Below are 22,219 nucleotides of genomic sequence, written 5' to 3'. Positions count from 1 at the left end.
AGGACCCGAGGCCCGGACCCCTCTTCGAAGGCAACCCTGTGGGGGAAGGCACAACACGAAGGGGCACTGCCACCCCCGTGCATCGTCCGCAAAGACCCGCGGGTTCCACACACAGCTCGACGAGGGGCCTGAGACCCCCCGAGCAACTCGAGAGGCCAGCGGGGTTCCCTTCCTCAGACAAGACGAGGCCTGACTCTCCTGTCCCAACTCTGCAGGGACCCTGCGGTCGGAGTCCGAAACGCAGAGGAAGCCTGAGGTGCCTGCCTCCCCTCGAGGTGAGGCCCTCTTCCGTTGCGCCAGACCCAGCGGAGTCCCGAGGGGCCCCGCCACCTCCACAGGATCCCTCGCCTCTCAGAGGCACCCTGGGAAGTTCCCTAAGGTCCCCGGCAGAAGGCGAGGGACACGAGGGTTTCCCGCCGCCCCCCGACAAAGACCTCGAGAGTCCTTCTTCAACGCGTCTCGAGGCCCTAGTCCCCTCCCGTGACTCGAGAGCCAGGACGCGCTCCCCCTCGCCACGCGCATGGAGACCTGACTTCCCTGGCGCCGCACGAGAGGCTCCCTGAGATCCTCGTCGTGCCTCGGGAGAAAACCCCCACGGGCGTCGCAGCTCGAGGAAACCCCTGAGACGCCCCCGTCCTCGCGAGCTGAGGGCCTTCTTTTCCTGCATGGCCTGGAGAGCAATCCCGGGTCCTCTCTCCAAACGGAAGAGGAGGCTGGACTCCCTTGAGGCCGCTCAGGGGGCTCCAAGGGACCCGCGTCGCGACTCGAGAGGAGAGCGGAGTCCTTGGCTTCCCCTCGAGACGAGGCCTGACTCCCCGGGGGAGCCTGGAATGCAACCCCGAGATCCCTGCCTTCCCTGGAGAGGAAAATTAGGTCCCGGACACACGCTTAGGTGAGGTCTCTTCGGCCCTGCAGTGACTCGAGCGCCACCCCCAGCTTTCCCTCGCAACCCGAGGGGAAGATTGGGCTTCCCAGGGCCAACCCAAGGGGAAGGCTGAGATCCCCGTCGTAACTCGAGAATGCCGCCGCAACTCGAGAAAAACCACGTGGTTCCCACCGCTTGGCAAGATGAGGCCCTTGCCCGCGACGGCGTCTCAAGGGAAGTCCCCTGTTCCGCCCTGAAGGGCGAGACGGTCCCTGACAGCCTTCCTGCGACCCCCAAAAGTCCCCCGACACGCCGGGTTCCCCCGAGGGGAACACCGAGGGTCCCGGCACCGCTTCCTCTGAGCCCCTTCTCCCCTCCTGATCGCGACAGGAGAGGCGATTCCCCTGCGTGGTCTGGAAGGGGTTCCCGGCCTTCCCGGCGCACCTCAGGATGAGGCCGGTCTCACGAGGAAATTCGAGACGAGCCACGTGGGTGGGGCCACAGGCCGAACGCCCCCGATTCCCCGGTCCGCTCTTGAGAAGGACCCGAGGCCCGGACCCCTCTTCGAAGGCAACCCTGTGGGTGAAGGCACAACACGAAGGGGCACTGCCACCCCCGTGCATCGTCCGCAAAGACCCGCGGGTTCCACACACAGCTCGACGAGGGGCCTGAGACCCCCCGAGCAACTCGAGAGGCCAGCGGGGTTCCCTTCCTCAGACAAGACGAGGCCTGACTCTCCTGTCCCAACTCTGCAGGGACCCTGCGGTCGGAGTCCGAAACGCAGAGGAAGCCTGAGGTGCCTGCCTCCCCTCGAGGTGAGGCCCTCTTCCGTTGCGCCAGACCCAGCGGAGTCCCGAGGGGCCCCGCCACCTCCACAGGATCCCTCGCCTCTCAGAGGCACCCTGGGAAGTTCCCTAAGGTCCCCGGCAGAAGGCGAGGGACACGAGGGTTTCCCGCCGCCCCCCGACAAAGACCTCGAGAGTCCTTCTTCAACGCGTCTCGAGGCCCTAGTCCCCTCCCGTGACTCGAGAGCCAGGACGCGCTCCCCCTCGCCACGCGCATGGAGACCTGACTTCCCTGGCGCCGCACGAGAGGCTCCCTGAGATCCTCGTCGTGCCTCGGGAGAAAACCCCCACGGGCGCCGCAGCTCGAGGAAACCCCTGAGACGCCCCCGTCCTCGCGAGCTGAGGGCCTTCTTTTCCTGCATGGCCTGGAGAGCAATCCCGGGTCCTCTCTCCAAACGGAAGAGGAGGCTGGACTCCCTTGAGGCCGCTCAGGGGGCTTCAAGGGACCCGCGTCGCGACTCGAGAGGAGAGCGGAGTCCTTGGCTTCCCCTCGAGATGAGGCCTGACTCCCCGGGGGAGCCTGGAATGCAACCCCGAGATCCCTGCCTTCCCTGGAGAGGAAAATTAGGTCCCGGACACACGCTTAGGTGAGGTCTCTTCGGCCCTGCAGTGACTCGAGCGCCACCCCCAGCTTTCCCTCGCAACCCGAGGGGAAGATTGGGCTTCCCAGGGCCAACCCAAGGGGAAGGCTGAGATCCCCGTCGTAACTCGAGAATGCCGCCGCAACTCGAGAAAAACCACGTGGTTCCCACCGCTTGGCAAGATGAGGCCCTTGCCCGCGACGGCGTCTCAAGGGAAGTCCCCTGTTCCGCCCTGAAGGGCGAGACGGTCCCTGACAGCCTTCCTGCGACCCCCAAAAGTCCCCCGACACGCCGGGTTCCCCCGAGGGGAACACCGAGGGTCCCGGCACCGCTTCCTCTGAGCCCCTTCTCCCCTCCTGATCGCGACAGGAGAGGCGATTCCCCTGCGTGGTCTGGAAGGGGTTCCCGGCCTTCCCGGCGCACCTCAGGATGAGGCCGGTCTCACGAGGAAATTCGAGACGAGCCACGTGGGTGGGGCCACAGGCCGAACGCCCCCGATTCCCCGGTCCGCTCTTGAGAAGGACCCGAGGCCCGGACCCCTCTTCGAAGGCAACCCTGTGGGTGAAGGCACAACACGAAGGGGCACTGCCACCCCCGTGCATCGTCCGCAAAGACCCGCGGGTTCCACACACAGCTCGACGAGGGGCCTGAGACCCCCCGAGCAACTCGAGAGGCCAGCGGGGTTCCCTTCCTCAGACAAGACGAGGCCTGACTCTCCTGTCCCAACTCTGCAGGGACCCTGCGGTCGGAGTCCGAAACGCAGAGGAAGCCTGAGGTGCCTGCCTCCCCTCGAGGTGAGGCCCTCTTCCGTTGCGCCAGACCCAGCGGAGTCCCGAGGGGCCCCGCCACCTCCACAGGATCCCTCGCCTCTCAGAGGCACCCTGGGAAGTTCCCTAAGGTCCCCGGCAGAAGGCGAGGGACACGAGGGTTTCCCGCCGCCCCCCGACAAAGACCTCGAGAGTCCTTCTTCAACGCGTCTCGAGGCCCTAGTCCCCTCCCGTGACTCGAGAGCCAGGACGCGCTCCCCCTCGCCACGCGCATGGAGACCTGACTTCCCTGGCGCCGCACGAGAGGCTCCCTGAGATCCTCGTCGTGCCTCGGGAGAAAACCCCCACGGGCGCCGCAGCTCGAGGAAACCCCTGAGACGCCCCCGTCCTCGCGAGCTGAGGGCCTTCTTTTCCTGCATGGCCTGGAGAGCAATCCCGGGTCCTCTCTCCAAACGGAAGAGGAGGCTGGACTCCCTTGAGGCCGCTCAGGGGGCTCCAAGAGACCCGCGTCGCGACTCGAGAGGAGAGCGGAGTCCTTGGCTTCCCCTCGAGACGAGGCCTGACTCCCCGGGGGAGCCTGGAATGCAACCCCGAGATCCCTGCCTTCCCTGGAGAGGAAAATTAGGTCCCGGACACACGCTTAGGTGAGGTCTCTTCGGCCCTGCAGTGACTCGAGCGCCACCCCCAGCTTTCCCTCGCAACCCGAGGGGAAGATTGGGCTTCCCAGGGCCAACCCAAGGGGAAGGCTGAGATCCCCGTCGTAACTCGAGAATGCCGCCGCAACTCGAGAAAAACCACGTGGTTCCCACCGCTTGGCAAGATGAGGCCCTTGCCCGCGACGGCGTCTCAAGGGAAGTCCCCTGTTCCGCCCTGAAGGGCGAGACGGTCCCTGACAGCCTTCCTGCGACCCCCAAAAGTCCCCCGACACGCCGGGTTCCCCCGAGGGGAACACCGAGGGTCCCGGCACCGCTTCCTCTGAGCCCCTTCTCCCCTCCTGATCGCGACAGGAGAGGCGATTCCCCTGCGTGGTCTGGAAGGGGTTCCCGGCCTTCCCGGCGCACCTCAGGATGAGGCCGGTCTCACGAGGAAATTCGAGACGAGCCACGTGGGTGGGGCCACAGGCCGAACGCCCCCGATTCCCCGGTCCGCTCTTGAGAAGGACCCGAGGCCCGGACCCCTCTTCGAAGGCAACCCTGTGGGTGAAGGCACAACACGAAGGGGCACTGCCACCCCCGTGCATCGTCCGCAAAGACCCGCGGGTTCCACACACAGCTCGACGAGGGGCCTGAGACCCCCCGAGCAACTCGAGAGGCCAGCGGGGTTCCCTTCCTCAGACAAGACGAGGCCTGACTCTCCTGTCCCAACTCTGCAGGGACCCTGCGGTCGGAGTCCGAAACGCAGAGGAAGCCTGAGGTGCCTGCCTCCCCTCGAGGTGAGGCCCTCTTCCGTTGCGCCAGACCCAGCGGAGTCCCGAGGGGCCCCGCCACCTCCACAGGATCCCTCGCCTCTCAGAGGCACCCTGGGAAGTTCCCTAAGGTCCCCGGCAGAAGGCGAGGGACACGAGGGTTTCCCGCCGCCCCCCGACAAAGACCTCGAGAGTCCTTCTTCAACGCGTCTCGAGGCCCTAGTCCCCTCCCGTGACTCGAGAGCCAGGACGCGCTCCCCCTCGCCACGCGCATGGAGACCTGACTTCCCTGGCGCCGCACGAGAGGCTCCCTGAGATCCTCGTCGTGCCTCGGGAGAAAACCCCCACGGGCGCCGCAGCTCGAGGAAACCCCTGAGACGCCCCCGTCCTCGCGAGCTGAGGGCCTTCTTTTCCTGCATGGCCTGGAGAGCAATCCCGGGTCCTCTCTCCAAACGGAAGAGGAGGCTGGACTCCCTTGAGGCCGCTCAGGGGGCTCCAAGGGACCCGCGTCGCGACTCGAGAGGAGAGCGGAGTCCTTGGCTTCCCCTCGAGACGAGGCCTGACTCCCCGGGGGAGCCTGGAATGCAACCCCGAGATCCCTGCCTTCCCTGGAGAGGAAAATTAGGTCCCGGACACACGCTTAGGTGAGGTCTCTTCGGCCCTGCAGTGACTCGAGCGCCACCCCCAGCTTTCCCTCGCAACCCGAGGGGAAGATTGGGCTTCCCAGGGCCAACCCAAGGGGAAGGCTGAGATCCCCGTCGTAACTCGAGAATGCCGCCGCAACTCGAGAAAAACCACGTGGTTCCCACCGCTTGGCAAGATGAGGCCCTTGCCCGCGACGGCGTCTCAAGGGAAGTCCCCTGTTCCGCCCTGAAGGGCGAGACGGTCCCTGACAGCCTTCCTGCGACCCCCAAAAGTCCCCCGACACGCCGGGTTCCCCCGAGGGGAACACCGAGGGTCCCGGCACCGCTTCCTCTGAGCCCCTTCTCCCCTCCTGATCGCGACAGGAGAGGCGATTCCCCTGCGTGGTGTGGAAGGGGTTCCCGGCCTTCCCGGCGCACCTCAGGATGAGGCCGGTCTCACGAGGAAATTCGAGACGAGCCACGTGGGTGGGGCCACAGGCCGAACGCCCCCGATTCCCCGGTCCGCTCTTGAGAAGGACCCGAGGCCCGGACCCCTCTTCGAAGGCAACCCTGTGGGGGAAGGCACAACACGAAGGGGCACTGCCACCCCCGTGCATCGTCCGCAAAGACCCGCGGGTTCCACACACAGCTCGACGAGGGGCCTGAGACCCCCCGAGCAACTCGAGAGGCCAGCGGGGTTCCCTTCCTCAGACAAGACGAGGCCTGACTCTCCTGTCCCAACTCTGCAGGGACCCTGCGGTCGGAGTCCGAAACGCAGAGGAAGCCTGAGGTGCCTGCCTCCCCTCGAGGTGAGGCCCTCTTCCGTTGCGCCAGACCCAGCGGAGTCCCGAGGGGCCCCGCCACCTCCACAGGATCCCTCGCCTCTCAGAGGCACCCTGGGAAGTTCCCTAAGGTCCCCGGCAGAAGGCGAGGGACACGAGGGTTTCCCGCCGCCCCCCGACAAAGACCTCGAGAGTCCTTCTTCAACGCGTCTCGAGGCCCTAGTCCCCTCCCGTGACTCGAGAGCCAGGACGCGCTCCCCCTCGCCACGCGCATGGAGACCTGACTTCCCTGGCGCCGCACGAGAGGCTCCCTGAGATCCTCGTCGTGCCTCGGGAGAAAACCCCCACGGGCGCCGCAGCTCGAGGAAACCCCTGAGACGCCCCCGTCCTCGCGAGCTGAGGGCCTTCTTTTCCTGCATGGCCTGGAGAGCAATCCCGGGTCCTCTCTCCAAACGGAAGAGGAGGCTGGACTCCCTTGAGGCCACTCAGGGGGCTCCAAGAGACCCGCGTCGCGACTCGAGAGGAGAGCGGAGTCCTTGGCTTCCCCTCGAGACGAGGCCTGACTCCCCGGAGGAGCCTGGAATGCAACCCCGAGATCCCTGCCTTCCCTGGAGAGGAAAATTAGGTCCCGGACACACGCTTAGGTGAGGTCTCTTCGGCCCTGCAGTGACTCGAGCGCCACCCCCAGCTTTCCCTCGCAACCCGAGGGGAAGATTGGGCTTCCCAGGGCCAACCCAAGGGGAAGGCTGAGATCCCCGTCGTAACTCGAGAATGCCGCCGCAACTCGAGAAAAACCACGTGGTTCCCACCGCTTGGCAAGATGAGGCCCTTGCCCGCGACGGCGTCTCAAGGGAAGTCCCCTGTTCCGCCCTGAAGGGCGAGACGGTCCCTGACAGCCTTCCTGCGACCCCCAAAAGTCCCCCGACACGCCGGGTTCCCCCGAGGGGAACACCGAGGGTCCCGGCACCCCTTCCTCTGAGCCCCTTCTCCCCTCCTGATCGCGACAGGAGAGGCGATTCCCCTGCGTGGTCTGGAAGGGGTTCCCGGCCTTCCCGGCGCACCTCAGGATGAGGCCGGTCTCACGAGGAAATTCGAGACGAGCCACGTGGGTGGGGCCACAGGCCGAACGCCCCCGATTCCCCGGTCCGCTCTTGAGAAGGACCCGAGGCCCGGACCCCTCTTCGAAGGCAACCCTGTGGGTGAAGGCACAACACGAAGGGGCACTGCCACCCCCGTGCATCGTCCGCAAAGACCCGCGGGTTCCACACACAGCTCGACGAGGGGCCTGAGACCCCCCGAGCAACTCGAGAGGCCAGCGGGGTTCCCTTCCTCAGACAAGACGAGGCCTGACTCTCCTGTCCCAACTCTGCAGGGACCCTGCGGTCGGAGTCCGAAACGCAGAGGAAGCCTGAGGTGCCTGCCTCCCCTCGAGGTGAGGCCCTCTTCCGTTGCGCCAGACCCAGCGGAGTCCCGAGGGGCCCCGCCACCTCCACAGGATCCCTCGCCTCTCAGAGGCACCCTGGGAAGTTCCCTAAGGTCCCCGGCAGAAGGCGAGGGACACGAGGGTTTCCCGCCGCCCCCCGACAAAGACCTCGAGAGTCCTTCTTCAACGCGTCTCGAGGCCCTAGTCCCCTCCCGTGACTCGAGAGCCAGGACGCGCTCCCCCTCGCCACGCGCATGGAGACCTGACTTCCCTGGCGCCGCACGAGAGGCTCCCTGAGATCCTCGTCGTGCCTCGGGAGAAAACCCCCACGGGCGCCGCAGCTCGAGGAAACCCCTGAGACGCCCCCGTCCTCGCGAGCTGAGGGCCTTCTTTTCCTGCATGGCCTGGAGAGCAATCCCGGGTCCTCTCTCCAAACGGAAGAGGAGGCTGGACTCCCTTGAGGCCGCTCAGGGGGCTCCAAGAGACCCGCGTCGCGACTCGAGAGGAGAGCGGAGTCCTTGGCTTCCCCTCGAGACGAGGCCTGACTCCCCGGGGGAGCCTGGAATGCAACCCCGAGATCCCTGCCTTCCCTGGAGAGGAAAATTAGGTCCCGGACACACGCTTAGGTGAGGTCTCTTCGGCCCTGCAGTGACTCGAGCGCCACCCCCAGCTTTCCCTCGCAACCCGAGGGGAAGATTGGGCTTCCCAGGGCCAACCCAAGGGGAAGGCTGAGATCCCCGTCGTAACTCGAGAATGCCGCCGCAACTCGAGAAAAACCACGTGGTTCCCACCGCTTGGCAAGATGAGGCCCTTGCCCGCGACGGCGTCTCAAGGGAAGTCCCCTGTTCCGCCCTGAAGGGCGAGACGGTCCCTGACAGCCTTCCTGCGACCCCCAAAAGTCCCCCGACACGCCGGGTTCCCCCGAGGGGAACACCGAGGGTCCCGGCACCCCTTCCTCTGAGCCCCTTCTCCCCTCCTGATCGCGACAGGAGAGGCGATTCCCCTGCGTGGTCTGGAAGGGGTTCCCGGCCTTCCCGGCGCACCTCAGGATGAGGCCGGTCTCACGAGGAAATTCGAGACGAGCCACGTGGGTGGGGCCACAGGCCGAACGCCCCCGATTCCCCGGTCCGCTCTTGAGAAGGACCCGAGGCCCGGACCCCTCTTCGAAGGCAACCCTGTGGGTGAAGGCACAACACGAAGGGGCACTGCCACCCCCGTGCATCGTCCGCAAAGACCCGCGGGTTCCACACACAGCTCGACGAGGGGCCTGAGACCCCCCGAGCAACTCGAGAGGCCAGCGGGGTTCCCTTCCTCAGACAAGACGAGGCCTGACTCTCCTGTCCCAACTCTGCAGGGACCCTGCGGTCGGAGTCCGAAACGCAGAGGAAGCCTGAGGTGCCTGCCTCCCCTCGAGGTGAGGCCCTCTTCCGTTGCGCCAGACCCAGCGGAGTCCCGAGGGGCCCCGCCACCTCCACAGGATCCCTCGCCTCTCAGAGGCACCCTGGGAAGTTCCCTAAGGTCCCCGGCAGAAGGCGAGGGACACGAGGGTTTCCCGCCGCCCCCCGACAAAGACCTCGAGAGTCCTTCTTCAACGCGTCTCGAGGCCCTAGTCCCCTCCCGTGACTCGAGAGCCAGGACGCGCTCCCCCTCGCCACGCGCATGGAGACCTGACTTCCCTGGCGCCGCACGAGAGGCTCCCTGAGATCCTCGTCGTGCCTCGGGAGAAAACCCCCACGGGCGCCGCAGCTCGAGGAAACCCCTGAGACGCCCCCGTCCTCGCGAGCTGAGGGCCTTCTTTTCCTGCATGGCCTGGAGAGCAATCCCGGGTCCTCTCTCCAAACGGAAGAGGAGGCTGGACTCCCTTGAGGCCGCTCAGGGGGCTCCAAGAGACCCGCGTCGCGACTCGAGAGGAGAGCGGAGTCCTTGGCTTCCCCTCGAGACGAGGCCTGACTCCCCGGGGGAGCCTGGAATGCAACCCCGAGATCCCTGCCTTCCCTGGAGAGGAAAATTAGGTCCCGGACACACGCTTAGGTGAGGTCTCTTCGGCCCTGCAGTGACTCGAGCGCCACCCCCAGCTTTCCCTCGCAACCCGAGGGGAAGATTGGGCTTCCCAGGGCCAACCCAAGGGGAAGGCTGAGATCCCCGTCGTAACTCGAGAATGCCGCCGCAACTCGAGAAAAACCACGTGGTTCCCACCGCTTGGCAAGATGAGGCCCTTGCCCGCGACGGCGTCTCAAGGGAAGTCCCCTGTTCCGCCCTGAAGGGCGAGACGGTCCCTGACAGCCTTCCTGCGACCCCCAAAAGTCCCCCGACACGCCGGGTTCCCCCGAGGGGAACACCGAGGGTCCCGGCACCGCTTCCTCTGAGCCCCTTCTCCCCTCCTGATCGCGACAGGAGAGGCGATTCCCCTGCGTGGTCTGGAAGGGGTTCCCGGCCTTCCCGGCGCACCTCAGGATGAGGCCGGTCTCACGAGGAAATTCGAGACGAGCCACGTGGGTGGGGCCACAGGCCGAACGCCCCCGATTCCCCGGTCCGCTCTTGAGAAGGACCCGAGGCCCGGACCCCTCTTCGAAGGCAACCCTGTGGGTGAAGGCACAACACGAAGGGGCACTGCCACCCCCGTGCATCGTCCGCAAAGACCCGCGGGTTCCACACACAGCTCGACGAGGGGCCTGAGACCCCCCGAGCAACTCGAGAGGCCAGCGGGGTTCCCTTCCTCAGACAAGACGAGGCCTGACTCTCCTGTCCCAACTCTGCAGGGACCCTGCGGTCGGAGTCCGAAACGCAGAGGAAGCCTGAGGTGCCTGCCTCCCCTCGAGGTGAGGCCCTCTTCCGTTGCGCCAGACCCAGCGGAGTCCCGAGGGGCCCCGCCACCTCCACAGGATCCCTCGCCTCTCAGAGGCACCCTGGGAAGTTCCCTAAGGTCCCCGGCAGAAGGCGAGGGACACGAGGGTTTCCCGCCGCCCCCCGACAAAGACCTCGAGAGTCCTTCTTCAACGCGTCTCGAGGCCCTAGTCCCCTCCCGTGACTCGAGAGCCAGGACGCGCTCCCCCTCGCCACGCGCATGGAGACCTGACTTCCCTGGCGCCGCACGAGAGGCTCCCTGAGATCCTCGTCGTGCCTCGGGAGAAAACCCCCACGGGCGCCGCAGCTCGAGGAAACCCCTGAGACGCCCCCGTCCTCGCGAGCTGAGGGCCTTCTTTTCCTGCATGGCCTGGAGAGCAATCCCGGGTCCTCTCTCCAAACGGAAGAGGAGGCTGGACTCCCTTGAGGCCGCTCAGGGGGCTCCAAGAGACCCGCGTCGCGACTCGAGAGGAGAGCGGAGTCCTTGGCTTCCCCTCGAGACGAGGCCTGACTCCCCGGGGGAGCCTGGAATGCAACCCCGAGATCCCTGCCTTCCCTGGAGAGGAAAATTAGGTCCCGGACACACGCTTAGGTGAGGTCTCTTCGGCCCTGCAGTGACTCGAGCGCCACCCCCAGCTTTCCCTCGCAACCCGAGGGGAAGATTGGGCTTCCCAGGGCCAACCCAAGGGGAAGGCTGAGATCCCCGTCGTAACTCGAGAATGCCGCCGCAACTCGAGAAAAACCACGTGGTTCCCACCGCTTGGCAAGATGAGGCCCTTGCCCGCGACGGCGTCTCAAGGGAAGTCCCCTGTTCCGCCCTGAAGGGCGAGACGGTCCCTGACAGCCTTCCTGCGACCCCCAAAAGTCCCCCGACACGCCGGGTTCCCCCGAGGGGAACACCGAGGGTCCCGGCACCGCTTCCTCTGAGCCCCTTCTCCCCTCCTGATCGCGACAGGAGAGGCGATTCCCCTGCGTGGTCTGGAAGGGGTTCCCGGCCTTCCCGGCGCACCTCAGGATGAGGCCGGTCTCACGAGGAAATTCGAGACGAGCCACGTGGGTGGGGCCACAGGCCGAACGCCCCCGATTCCCCGGTCCGCTCTTGAGAAGGACCCGAGGCCCGGACCCCTCTTCGAAGGCAACCCTGTGGGTGAAGGCACAACACGAAGGGGCACTGCCACCCCCGTGCATCGTCCGCAAAGACCCGCGGGTTCCACACACAGCTCGACGAGGGGCCTGAGACCCCCCGAGCAACTCGAGAGGCCAGCGGGGTTCCCTTCCTCAGACAAGACGAGGCCTGACTCTCCTGTCCCAACTCTGCAGGGACCCTGCGGTCGGAGTCCGAAACGCAGAGGAAGCCTGAGGTGCCTGCCTCCCCTCGAGGTGAGGCCCTCTTCCGTTGCGCCAGACCCAGCGGAGTCCCGAGGGGCCCCGCCACCTCCACAGGATCCCTCGCCTCTCAGAGGCACCCTGGGAAGTTCCCTAAGGTCCCCGGCAGAAGGCGAGGGACACGAGGGTTTCCCGCCGCCCCCCGACAAAGACCTCGAGAGTCCTTCTTCAACGCGTCTCGAGGCCCTAGTCCCCTCCCGTGACTCGAGAGCCAGGACGCGCTCCCCCTCGCCACGCGCATGGAGACCTGACTTCCCTGGCGCCGCACGAGAGGCTCCCTGAGATCCTCGTCGTGCCTCGGGAGAAAACCCCCACGGGCGCCGCAGCTCGAGGAAACCCCTGAGACGCCCCCGTCCTCGCGAGCTGAGGGCCTTCTTTTCCTGCATGGCCTGGAGAGCAATCCCGGGTCCTCTCTCCAAACGGAAGAGGAGGCTGGACTCCCTTGAGGCCGCTCAGGGGGCTCCAAGAGACCCGCGTCGCGACTCGAGAGGAGAGCGGAGTCCTTGGCTTCCCCTCGAGACGAGGCCTGACTCCCCGGGGGAGCCTGGAATGCAACCCCGAGATCCCTGCCTTCCCTGGAGAGGAAAATTAGGTCCCGGACACACGCTTAGGTGAGGTCTCTTCGGCCCTGCAGTGACTCGAGCGCCACCCCCAGCTTTCCCTCGCAACCCGAGGGGAAGATTGGGCTTCCCAGGGCCAACCCAAGGGGAAGGCTGAGATCCCCGTCGTAACTCGAGAATGCCGCCGCAACTCGAGAAAAACCACGTGGTTCCCACCGCTTGGCAAGATGAGGCCCTTGCCCGCGACGGCGTCTCAAGGGAAGTCCCCTGTTCCGCCCTGAAGGGCGAGACGGTCCCTGACAGCCTTCCTGCGACCCCCAAAAGTCCCCCGACACGCCGGGTTCCCCCGAGGGGAACACCGAGGGTCCCGGCACCGCTTCCTCTGAGCCCCTTCTCCCCTCCTGATCGCGACAGGAGAGGCGATTCCCCTGCGTGGTCTGGAAGGGGTTCCCGGCCTTCCCGGCGCACCTCAGGATGAGGCCGGTCTCACGAGGAAATTCGAGACGAGCCACGTGGGTGGGGCCACAGGCCGAACGCCCCCGATTCCCCGGTCCGCTCTTGAGAAGGACCCGAGGCCCGGACCCCTCTTCGAAGGCAACCCTGTGGGTGAAGGCACAACACGAAGGGGCACTGCCACCCCCGTGCATCGTCCGCAAAGACCCGCGGGTTCCACACACAGCTCGACGAGGGGCCTGAGACCCCCTGAGCAACTCGAGAGGCCAGCGGGGTTCCCTTCCTCAGACAAGACGAGGCCTGACTCTCCTGTCCCAACTCTGCAGGGACCCTGCGGTCGGAGTCCGAAACGCAGAGGAAGCCTGAGGTGCCTGCCTCCCCTCGAGGTGAGGCCCTCTTCCGTTGCGCCAGACCCAGCGGAGTCCCGAGGGGCCCCGCCACCTCCACAGGATCCCTCGCCTCTCAGAGGCACCCTGGGAAGTTCCCTAAGGTCCCCGGCAGAAGGCGAGGGACACGAGGGTTTCCCGCCGCCCCCCGACAAAGACCTCGAGAGTCCTTCTTCAACGCGTCTCGAGGCCCTAGTCCCCTCCCGTGACTCGAGAGCCAGGACGCGCTCCCCCTCGCCACGCGCATGGAGACCTGACTTCCCTGGCGCCGCACGAGAGGCTCCCTGAGATCCTCGTCGTGCCTCGGGAGAAAACCCCCACGGGCGCCGCAGCTCGAGGAAACCCCTGAGACGCCCCCGTCCTCGCGAGCTGAGGGCCTTCTTTTCCTGCATGGCCTGGAGAGCAATCCCGGGTCCTCTCTCCAAACGGAAGAGGAGGCTGGACTCCCTTGAGGCCACTCAGGGGGCTCCAAGAGACCCGCGTCGCGACTCGAGAGGAGAGCGGAGTCCTTGGCTTCCCCTCGAGACGAGGCCTGACTCCCCGGGGGAGCCTGGAATGCAACCCCGAGATCCCTGCCTTCCCTGGAGAGGAAAATTAGGTCCCGGACACACGCTTAGGTGAGGTCTCTTCGGCCCTGCAGTGACTCGAGCGCCACCCCCAGCTTTCCCTCGCAACCCGAGGGGAAGATTGGGCTTCCCAGGGCCAACCCAAGGGGAAGGCTGAGATCCCCGTCGTAACTCGAGAATGCCGCCGCAACTCGAGAAAAACCACGTGGTTCCCACCGCTTGGCAAGATGAGGCCCTTGCCCGCGACGGCGTCTCAAGGGAAGTCCCCTGTTCCGCCCTGAAGGGCGAGACGGTCCCTGACAGCCTTCCTGCGACCCCCAAAAGTCCCCCGACACGCCGGGTTCCCCCGAGGGGAACACCGAGGGTCCCGGCACCCCTTCCTCTGAGCCCCTTCTCCCCTCCTGATCGCGACAGGAGAGGCGATTCCCCTGCGTGGTCTGGAAGGGGTTCCCGGCCTTCCCGGCGCACCTCAGGATGAGGCCGGTCTCACGAGGAAATTCGAGACGAGCCACGTGGGTGGGGCCACAGGCCGAACGCCCCCGATTCCCCGGTCCGCTCTTGAGAAGGACCCGAGGCCCGGACCCCTCTTCGAAGGCAACCCTGTGGGTGAAGGCACAACACGAAGGGGCACTGCCACCCCCGTGCATCGTCCGCAAAGACCCGCGGGTTCCACACACAGCTCGACGAGGGGCCTGAGACCCCCCGAGCAACTCGAGAGGCCAGCGGGGTTCCCTTCCTCAGACAAGACGAGGCCTGACTCTCCTGTCCCAACTCTGCAGGGACCCTGCGGTCGGAGTCCGAAACGCAGAGGAAGCCTGAGGTGCCTGCCTCCCCTCGAGGTGAGGCCCTCTTCCGTTGCGCCAGACCCAGCGGAGTCCCGAGGGGCCCCGCCACCTCCACAGGATCCCTCGCCTCTCAGAGGCACCCTGGGAAGTTCCCTAAGGTCCCCGGCAGAAGGCGAGGGACACGAGGGTTTCCCGCCGCCCCCCGACAAAGACCTCGAGAGTCCTTCTTCAACGCGTCTCGAGGCCCTAGTCCCCTCCCGTGACTCGAGAGCCAGGACGCGCTCCCCCTCGCCACGCGCATGGAGACCTGACTTCCCTGGCGCCGCACGAGAGGCTCCCTGAGATCCTCGTCGTGCCTCGGGAGAAAACCCCCACGGGCGCCGCAGCTCGAGGAAACCCCTGAGACGCCCCCGTCCTCGCGAGCTGAGGGCCTTCTTTTCCTGCATGGCCTGGAGAGCAATCCCGGGTCCTCTCTCCAAACGGAAGAGGAGGCTGGACTCCCTTGAGGCCGCTCAGGGGGCTCCAAGAGACCCGCGTCGCGACTCGAGAGGAGAGCGGAGTCCTTGGCTTCCCCTCGAGACGAGGCCTGACTCCCCGGGGGAGCCTGGAATGCAACCCCGAGATCCCTGCCTTCCCTGGAGAGGAAAATTAGGTCCCGGACACACGCTTAGGTGAGGTCTCTTCGGCCCTGCAGTGACTCGAGCGCCACCCCCAGCTTTCCCTCGCAACCCGAGGGGAAGATTGGGCTTCCCAGGGCCAACCCAAGGGGAAGGCTGAGATCCCCGTCGTAACTCGAGAATGCCGCCGCAACTCGAGAAAAACCACGTGGTTCCCACCGCTTGGCAAGATGAGGCCCTTGCCCGCGACGGCGTCTCAAGGGAAGTCCCCTGTTCCGCCCTGAAGGGCGAGACGGTCCCTGACAGCCTTCCTGCGACCCCCAAAAGTCCCCCGACACGCCGGGTTCCCCCGAGGGGAACACCGAGGGTCCCGGCACCGCTTCCTCTGAGCCCCTTCTCCCCTCCTGATCGCGACAGGAGAGGCGATTCCCCTGCGTGGTCTGGAAGGGGTTCCCGGCCTTCCCGGCGCACCTCAGGATGAGGCCGGTCTCACGAGGAAATTCGAGACGAGCCACGTGGGTGGGGCCACAGGCCGAACGCCCCCGATTCCCCGGTCCGCTCTTGAGAAGGACCCGAGGCCCGGACCCCTCTTCGAAGGCAACCCTGTGGGTGAAGGCACAACACGAAGGGGCACTGCCACCCCCGTGCATCGTCCGCAAAGACCCGCGGGTTCCACACACAGCTCGACGAGGGGCCTGAGACCCCCCGAGCAACTCGAGAGGCCAGCGGGGTTCCCTTCCTCAGACAAGACGAGGCCTGACTCTCCTGTCCCAACTCTGCAGGGACCCTGCGGTCGGAGTCCGAAACGCAGAGGAAGCCTGAGGTGCCTGCCTCCCCTCGAGGTGAGGCCCTCTTCCGTTGCGCCAGACCCAGCGGAGTCCCGAGGGGCCCCGCCACCTCCACAGGATCCCTCGCCTCTCAGAGGCACCCTGGGAAGTTCCCTAAGGTCCCCGGCAGAAGGCGAGGGACACGAGGGTTTCCCGCCGCCCCCCGACAAAGACCTCGAGAGTCCTTCTTCAACGCGTCTCGAGGCCCTAGTCCCCTCCCGTGACTCGAGAGCCAGGACGCGCTCCCCCTCGCCACGCGCATGGAGACCTGACTTCCCTGGCGCCGCACGAGAGGCTCCCTGAGATCCTCGTCGTGCCTCGGGAGAAAACCCCCACGGGCGCCGCAGCTCGAGGAAACCCCTGAGACGCCCCCGTCCTCGCGAGCTGAGGGCCTTCTTTTCCTGCATGGCCTGGAGAGCAATCCCGGGTCCTCTCTCCAAACGGAAGAGGAGGCTGGACTCCCTTGAGGCCGCTCAGGGGGCTCCAAGAGACCCGCGTCGCGACTCGAGAGGAGAGCGGAGTCCTTGGCTTCCCCTCGAGACGAGGCCTGACTCCCCGGGGGAGCCTGGAATGCAACCCCGAGATCCCTGCCTTCCCTGGAGAGGAAAATTAGGTCCCGGACACACGCTTAGGTGAGGTCTCTTCGGCCCTGCAGTGACTCGAGCGCCACCCCCAGCTTTCCCTCGCAACCCGAGGGGAAGATTGGGCTTCCCAGGGCCAACCCAAGGGGAAGGCTGAGATCCCCGTCGTAACTCGAGAATGCCGCCGCAACTCGAGAAAAACCACGTGGTTCCCACCGCTTGGCAAGATGAGGCCCTTGCCCGCGACGGCGTCTCAAGGGAAGTCCCCTGTTCCGCCCTGAAGGGCGAGACGGTCCCTGACAGCCTTCCTGCGACCCCCAAAAGTCCCCCGACACGCCGGGTTCCCCCGAGGGGAACACCGAGGGTCCCGGCACCGCTTCCTCTGAGCCCCTTCTCCCCTCCTGATCGCGACAGGAGAGGCGATTCCCCTGCGTGGTCTGGAAGGGGTTCCCGGCCTTCCCGGCGCACCTCAGGATGAGGCCGGTCTCACGAGGAAATTCGAGACGAGCCACGTGGGTGGGGCCACAGGCCGAACGCCCCCGATTCCCCGGTCCGCTCTTGAGAAGGACCCGAGGCCCGGACCCCTCTTCGAAGGCAACCCTGTGGGTGAAGGCACAACACGAAGGGGCACTGCCACCCCCGTGCATCGTCCGCAAAGACCCGCGGGTTCCACACACAGCTCGACGAGGGGCCTGAGACCCCCCGAGCAACTCGAGAGGCCAGCGGGGTTCCCTTCCTCAGACAAGACGAGGCCTGACTCTCCTGTCCCAACTCTGCAGGGACCCTGCGGTCGGAGTCCGAAACGCAGAGGAAGCCTGAGGTGCCTGCCTCCCCTCGAGGTGAGGCCCTCTTCCGTTGCGCCAGACCCAGCGGAGTCCCGAGGGGCCCCGCCACCTCCACAGGATCCCTCGCCTCTCAGAGGCACCCTGGGAAGTTCCCTAAGGTCCCCGGCAGAAGGCGAGGGACACGAGGGTTTCCCGCCGCCCCCCGACAAAGACCTCGAGAGTCCTTCTTCAACGCGTCTCGAGGCCCTAGTCCCCTCCCGTGACTCGAGAGCCAGGACGCGCTCCCCCTCGCCACGCGCATGGAGACCTGACTTCCCTGGCGCCGCACGAGAGGCTCCCTGAGATCCTCGTCGTGCCTCGGGAGAAAACCCCCACGGGCGCCGCAGCTCGAGGAAACCCCTGAGACGCCCCCGTCCTCGCGAGCTGAGGGCCTTCTTTTCCTGCATGGCCTGGAGAGCAATCCCGGGTCCTCTCTCCAAACGGAAGAGGAGGCTGGACTCCCTTGAGGCCGCTCAGGGGGCTCCAAGAGACCCGCGTCGCGACTCGAGAGGAGAGCGGAGTCCTTGGCTTCCCCTCGAGACGAGGCCTGACTCCCCGGGGGAGCCTGGAATGCAACCCCGAGATCCCTGCCTTCCCTGGAGAGGAAAATTAGGTCCCGGACACACGCTTAGGTGAGGTCTCTTCGGCCCTGCAGTGACTCGAGCGCCACCCCCAGCTTTCCCTCGCAACCCGAGGGGAAGATTGGGCTTCCCAGGGCCAACCCAAGGGGAAGGCTGAGATCCCCGTCGTAACTCGAGAGTGCCGCCGCAACTCGAGAAAAACCACGTGGTTCCCACCGCTTGGCAAGATGAGGCCCTTGCCCGCGACGGCGTCTCAAGGGAAGTCCCCTGTTCCGCCCTGAAGGGCGAGACGGTCCCTGACAGCCTTCCTGCGACCCCCAAAAGTCCCCCGACACGCCGGGTTCCCCCGAGGGGAACACCGAGGGTCCCGGCACCGCTTCCTCTGAGCCCCTTCTCCCCTCCTGATCGCGACAGGAGAGGCGATTCCCCTGCGTGGTCTGGAAGGGGTTCCCGGCCTTCCCGGCGCACCTCAGGATGAGGCCGGTCTCACGAGGAAATTCGAGACGAGCCACGTGGGTGGGGCCACAGGCCGAACGCCCCCGATTCCCCGGTCCGCTCTTGAGAAGGACCCGAGGCCCGGACCCCTCTTCGAAGGCAACCCTGTGGGTGAAGGCACAACACGAAGGGGCACTGCCACCCCCGTGCATCGTCCGCAAAGACCCGCGGGTTCCACACACAGCTCGACGAGGGGCCTGAGACCCCCCGAGCAACTCGAGAGGCCAGCGGGGTTCCCTTCCTCAGACAAGACGAGGCCTGACTCTCCTGTCCCAACTCTGCAGGGACCCTGCGGTCGGAGTCCGAAACGCAGAGGAAGCCTGAGGTGCCTGCCTCCCCTCGAGGTGAGGCCCTCTTCCGTTGCGCCAGACCCAGCGGAGTCCCGAGGGGCCCCGCCACCTCCACAGGATCCCTCGCCTCTCAGAGGCACCCTGGGAAGTTCCCTAAGGTCCCCGGCAGAAGGCGAGGGACACGAGGGTTTCCCGCCGCCCCCCGACAAAGACCTCGAGAGTCCTTCTTCAACGCGTCTCGAGGCCCTAGTCCCCTCCCGTGACTCGAGAGCCAGGACGCGCTCCCCCTCGCCACGCGCATGGAGACCTGACTTCCCTGGCGCCGCACGAGAGGCTCCCTGAGATCCTCGTCGTGCCTCGGGAGAAAACCCCCACGGGCGCCGCAGCTCGAGGAAACCCCTGAGACGCCCCCGTCCTCGCGAGCTGAGGGCCTTCTTTTCCTGCATGGCCTGGAGAGCAATCCCGGGTCCTCTCTCCAAACGGAAGAGGAGGCTGGACTCCCTTGAGGCCGCTCAGGGGGCTCCAAGAGACCCGCGTCGCGACTCGAGAGGAGAGCGGAGTCCATGGCTTCCCCTCGAGACGAGGCCTGACTCCCCGGGGGGGCCTGGAATGCAACCCCGAGATCCCTGCCTTCCCTGGAGAGGAAAATTAGGTCCCGGACACACGCTTAGGTGAGGTCTCTTCGGCCCTGCAGTGACTCGAGCGCCACCCCCAGCTTTCCCTCGCAACCCGAGGGGAAGATTGGGCTTCCCAGGGCCAACCCAAGGGGAAGGCTGAGATCCCCGTCGTAACTCGAGAATGCCGCCGCAACTCGAGAAAAACCACGTGGTTCCCACCGCTTGGCAAGATGAGGCCCTTGCCCGCGACGGCGTCTCAAGGGAAGTCCCCTGTTCCGCCCTGAAGGGCGAGACGGTCCCTGACAGCCTTCCTGCGACCCCCAAAAGTCCCCCGACACGCCGGGTTCCCCCGAGGGGAACACCGAGGGTCCCGGCACCGCTTCCTCTGAGCCCCTTCTCCCCTCCTGATCGCGACAGGAGAGGCGATTCCCCTGCGTGGTCTGGAAGGGGTTCCCGGCCTTCCCGGCGCACCTCAGGATGAGGCCGGTCTCACGAGGAAATTCGAGACGAGCCACGTGGGTGGGGCCACAGGCCGAACGCCCCCGATTCCCCGGTCCGCTCTTGAGAAGGACCCGAGGCCCGGACCCCTCTTCGAAGGCAACCCTGTGGGTGAAGGCACAACACGAAGGGGCACTGCCACCCCCGTGCATCGTCCGCAAAGACCCGCGGGTTCCACACACAGCTCGACGAGGGGCCTGAGACCCCCCGAGCAACTCGAGAGGCCAGCGGGGTTCCCTTCCTCAGACAAGACGAGGCCTGACTCTCCTGTCCCAACTCTGCAGGGACCCTGCGGTCGGAGTCCGAAACGCAGAGGAAGCCTGAGGTGCCTGCCTCCCCTCGAGGTGAGGCCCTCTTCCGTTGCGCCAGACGCAGCGGAGTCCCGAGGGGCCCCGCCACCTCCACAGGATCCCTCGCCTCTCAGAGGCACCCTGGGAAGTTCCCTAAGGTCCCCGGCAGAAGGCGAGGGACACGAGGGTTTCCCGCCGCCCCCCGACAAAGACCTCGAGAGTCCTTCTTCAACGCGTCTCGAGGCCCTAGTCCCCTCCCGTGACTCGAGAGCCAGGACGCGCTCCCCCTCGCCACGCGCATGGAGACCTGACTTCCCTGGCGCCGCACGAGAGGCTCCCTGAGATCCTCGTCGTGCCTCGGGAGAAAACCCCCACGGGCGCCGCAGCTCGAGGAAACCCCTGAGACGCCCCCGTCCTCGCGAGCTGAGGGCCTTCTTTTCCTGCATGGCCTGGAGAGCAATCCCGGGTCCTCTCTCCAAACGGAAGAGGAGGCTGGACTCCCTTGAGGCCGCTCAGGGGGCTCCAAGAGACCCGCGTCGCGACTCGAGAGGAGAGCGGAGTCCTTGGCTTCCCCTCGAGACGAGGCCTGACTCCCCGGGGGAGCCTGGAATGCAACCCCGAGATCCCTGCCTTCCCTGGAGAGGAAAATTAGGTCCCGGACACACGCTTAGGTGAGGTCTCTTCGGCCCTGCAGTGACTCGAGCGCCACCCCCAGCTTTCCCTCGCAACCCGAGGGGAAGATTGGGCTTCCCAGGGCCAACCCAAGGGGAAGGCTGAGATCCCCGTCGTAACTCGAGAATGCCGCCGCAACTCGAGAAAAACCACGTGGTTCCCACCGCTTGGCAAGATGAGGCCCTTGCCCGCGACGGCGTCTCAAGGGAAGTCCCCTGTTCCGCCCTGAAGGGCGAGACGGTCCCTGACAGCCTTCCTGCGACCCCCAAAAGTCCCCCGACACGCCGGGTTCCCCCGAGGGGAACACCGAGGGTCCCGGCACCGCTTCCTCTGAGCCCCTTCTCCCCTCCTGATCGCGACAGGAGAGGCGATTCCCCTGCGTGGTCTGGAAGGGGTTCCCGGCCTTCCCGGCGCACCTCAGGATGAGGCCGGTCTCACGAGGAAATTCGAGACGAGCCACGTGGGTGGGGCCACAGGCCGAACGCCCCCGATTCCCCGGTCCGCTCTTGAGAAGGACCCGAGGCCCGGACCCCTCTTCGAAGGCAACCCTGTGGGTGAAGGCACAACACGAAGGGGCACTGCCACCCCCGTGCATCGTCCGCAAAGACCCGCGGGTTCCACACACAGCTCGACGAGGGGCCTGAGACCCCCCGAGCAACTCGAGAGGCCAGCGGGGTTCCCTTCCTCAGACAAGACGAGGCCTGACTCTCCTGTCCCAACTCTGCAGGGACCCTGCGGTCGGAGTCCGAAACGCAGAGGAAGCCTGAGGTGCCTGCCTCCCCTCGAGGTGAGGCCCTCTTCCGTTGCGCCAGACCCAGCGGAGTCCCGAGGGGCCCCGCCACCTCCACAGGATCCCTCGCCTCTCAGAGGCACCCTGGGAAGTTCCCTAAGGTCCCCGGCAGAAGGCGAGGGACACGAGGGTTTCCCGCCGCCCCCCGACAAAGACCTCGAGAGTCCTTCTTCAACGCGTCTCGAGGCCCTAGTCCCCTCCCGTGACTCGAGAGCCAGGACGCGCTCCCCCTCGCCACGCGCATGGAGACCTGACTTCCCTGGCGCCGCACGAGAGGCTCCCTGAGATCCTCGTCGTGCCTCGGGAGAAAACCCCCACGGGCGCCGCAGCTCGAGGAAACCCCTGAGACGCCCCCGTCCTCGCGAGCTGAGGGCCTTCTTTTCCTGCATGGCCTGGAGAGCAATCCCGGGTCCTCTCTCCAAACGGAAGAGGAGGCTGGACTCCCTTGAGGCCGCTCAGGGGGCTCCAAGAGACCCGCGTCGCGACTCGAGAGGAGAGCGGAGTCCTTGGCTTCCCCTCGAGACGAGGCCTGACTCCCCGGGGGAGCCTGGAATGCAACCCCGAGATCCCTGCCTTCCCTGGAGAGGAAAATTAGGTCCCGGACACACGCTTAGGTGAGGTCTCTTCGGCCCTGCAGTGACTCGAGCGCCACCCCCAGCTTTCCCTCGCAACCCGAGGGGAAGTTTGGGCTTCCCAGGGCCAACCCAAGGGGAAGGCTGAGATCCCCGTCGTAACTCGAGAATGCCGCCACAACTCGAGAAAAACCACGTGGTTCCCACCGCTTGGCAAGATGAGGCCCTTGCCCGCGACGGCGTCTCAAGGGAAGTCCCCTGTTCCGCCCTGAAGGGCGAGACGGTCCCTGACAG

The sequence above is a fragment of the Bubalus kerabau genome, unplaced genomic scaffold, assembly GCF_029407905.1.
Source record: "Bubalus kerabau isolate K-KA32 ecotype Philippines breed swamp buffalo unplaced genomic scaffold, PCC_UOA_SB_1v2 scaffold_53, whole genome shotgun sequence".
Classification (NCBI taxonomy): domain Eukaryota; kingdom Metazoa; phylum Chordata; class Mammalia; order Artiodactyla; family Bovidae; genus Bubalus; species Bubalus kerabau.
Note: the sequence above shows the minus strand (reverse complement) of the source record.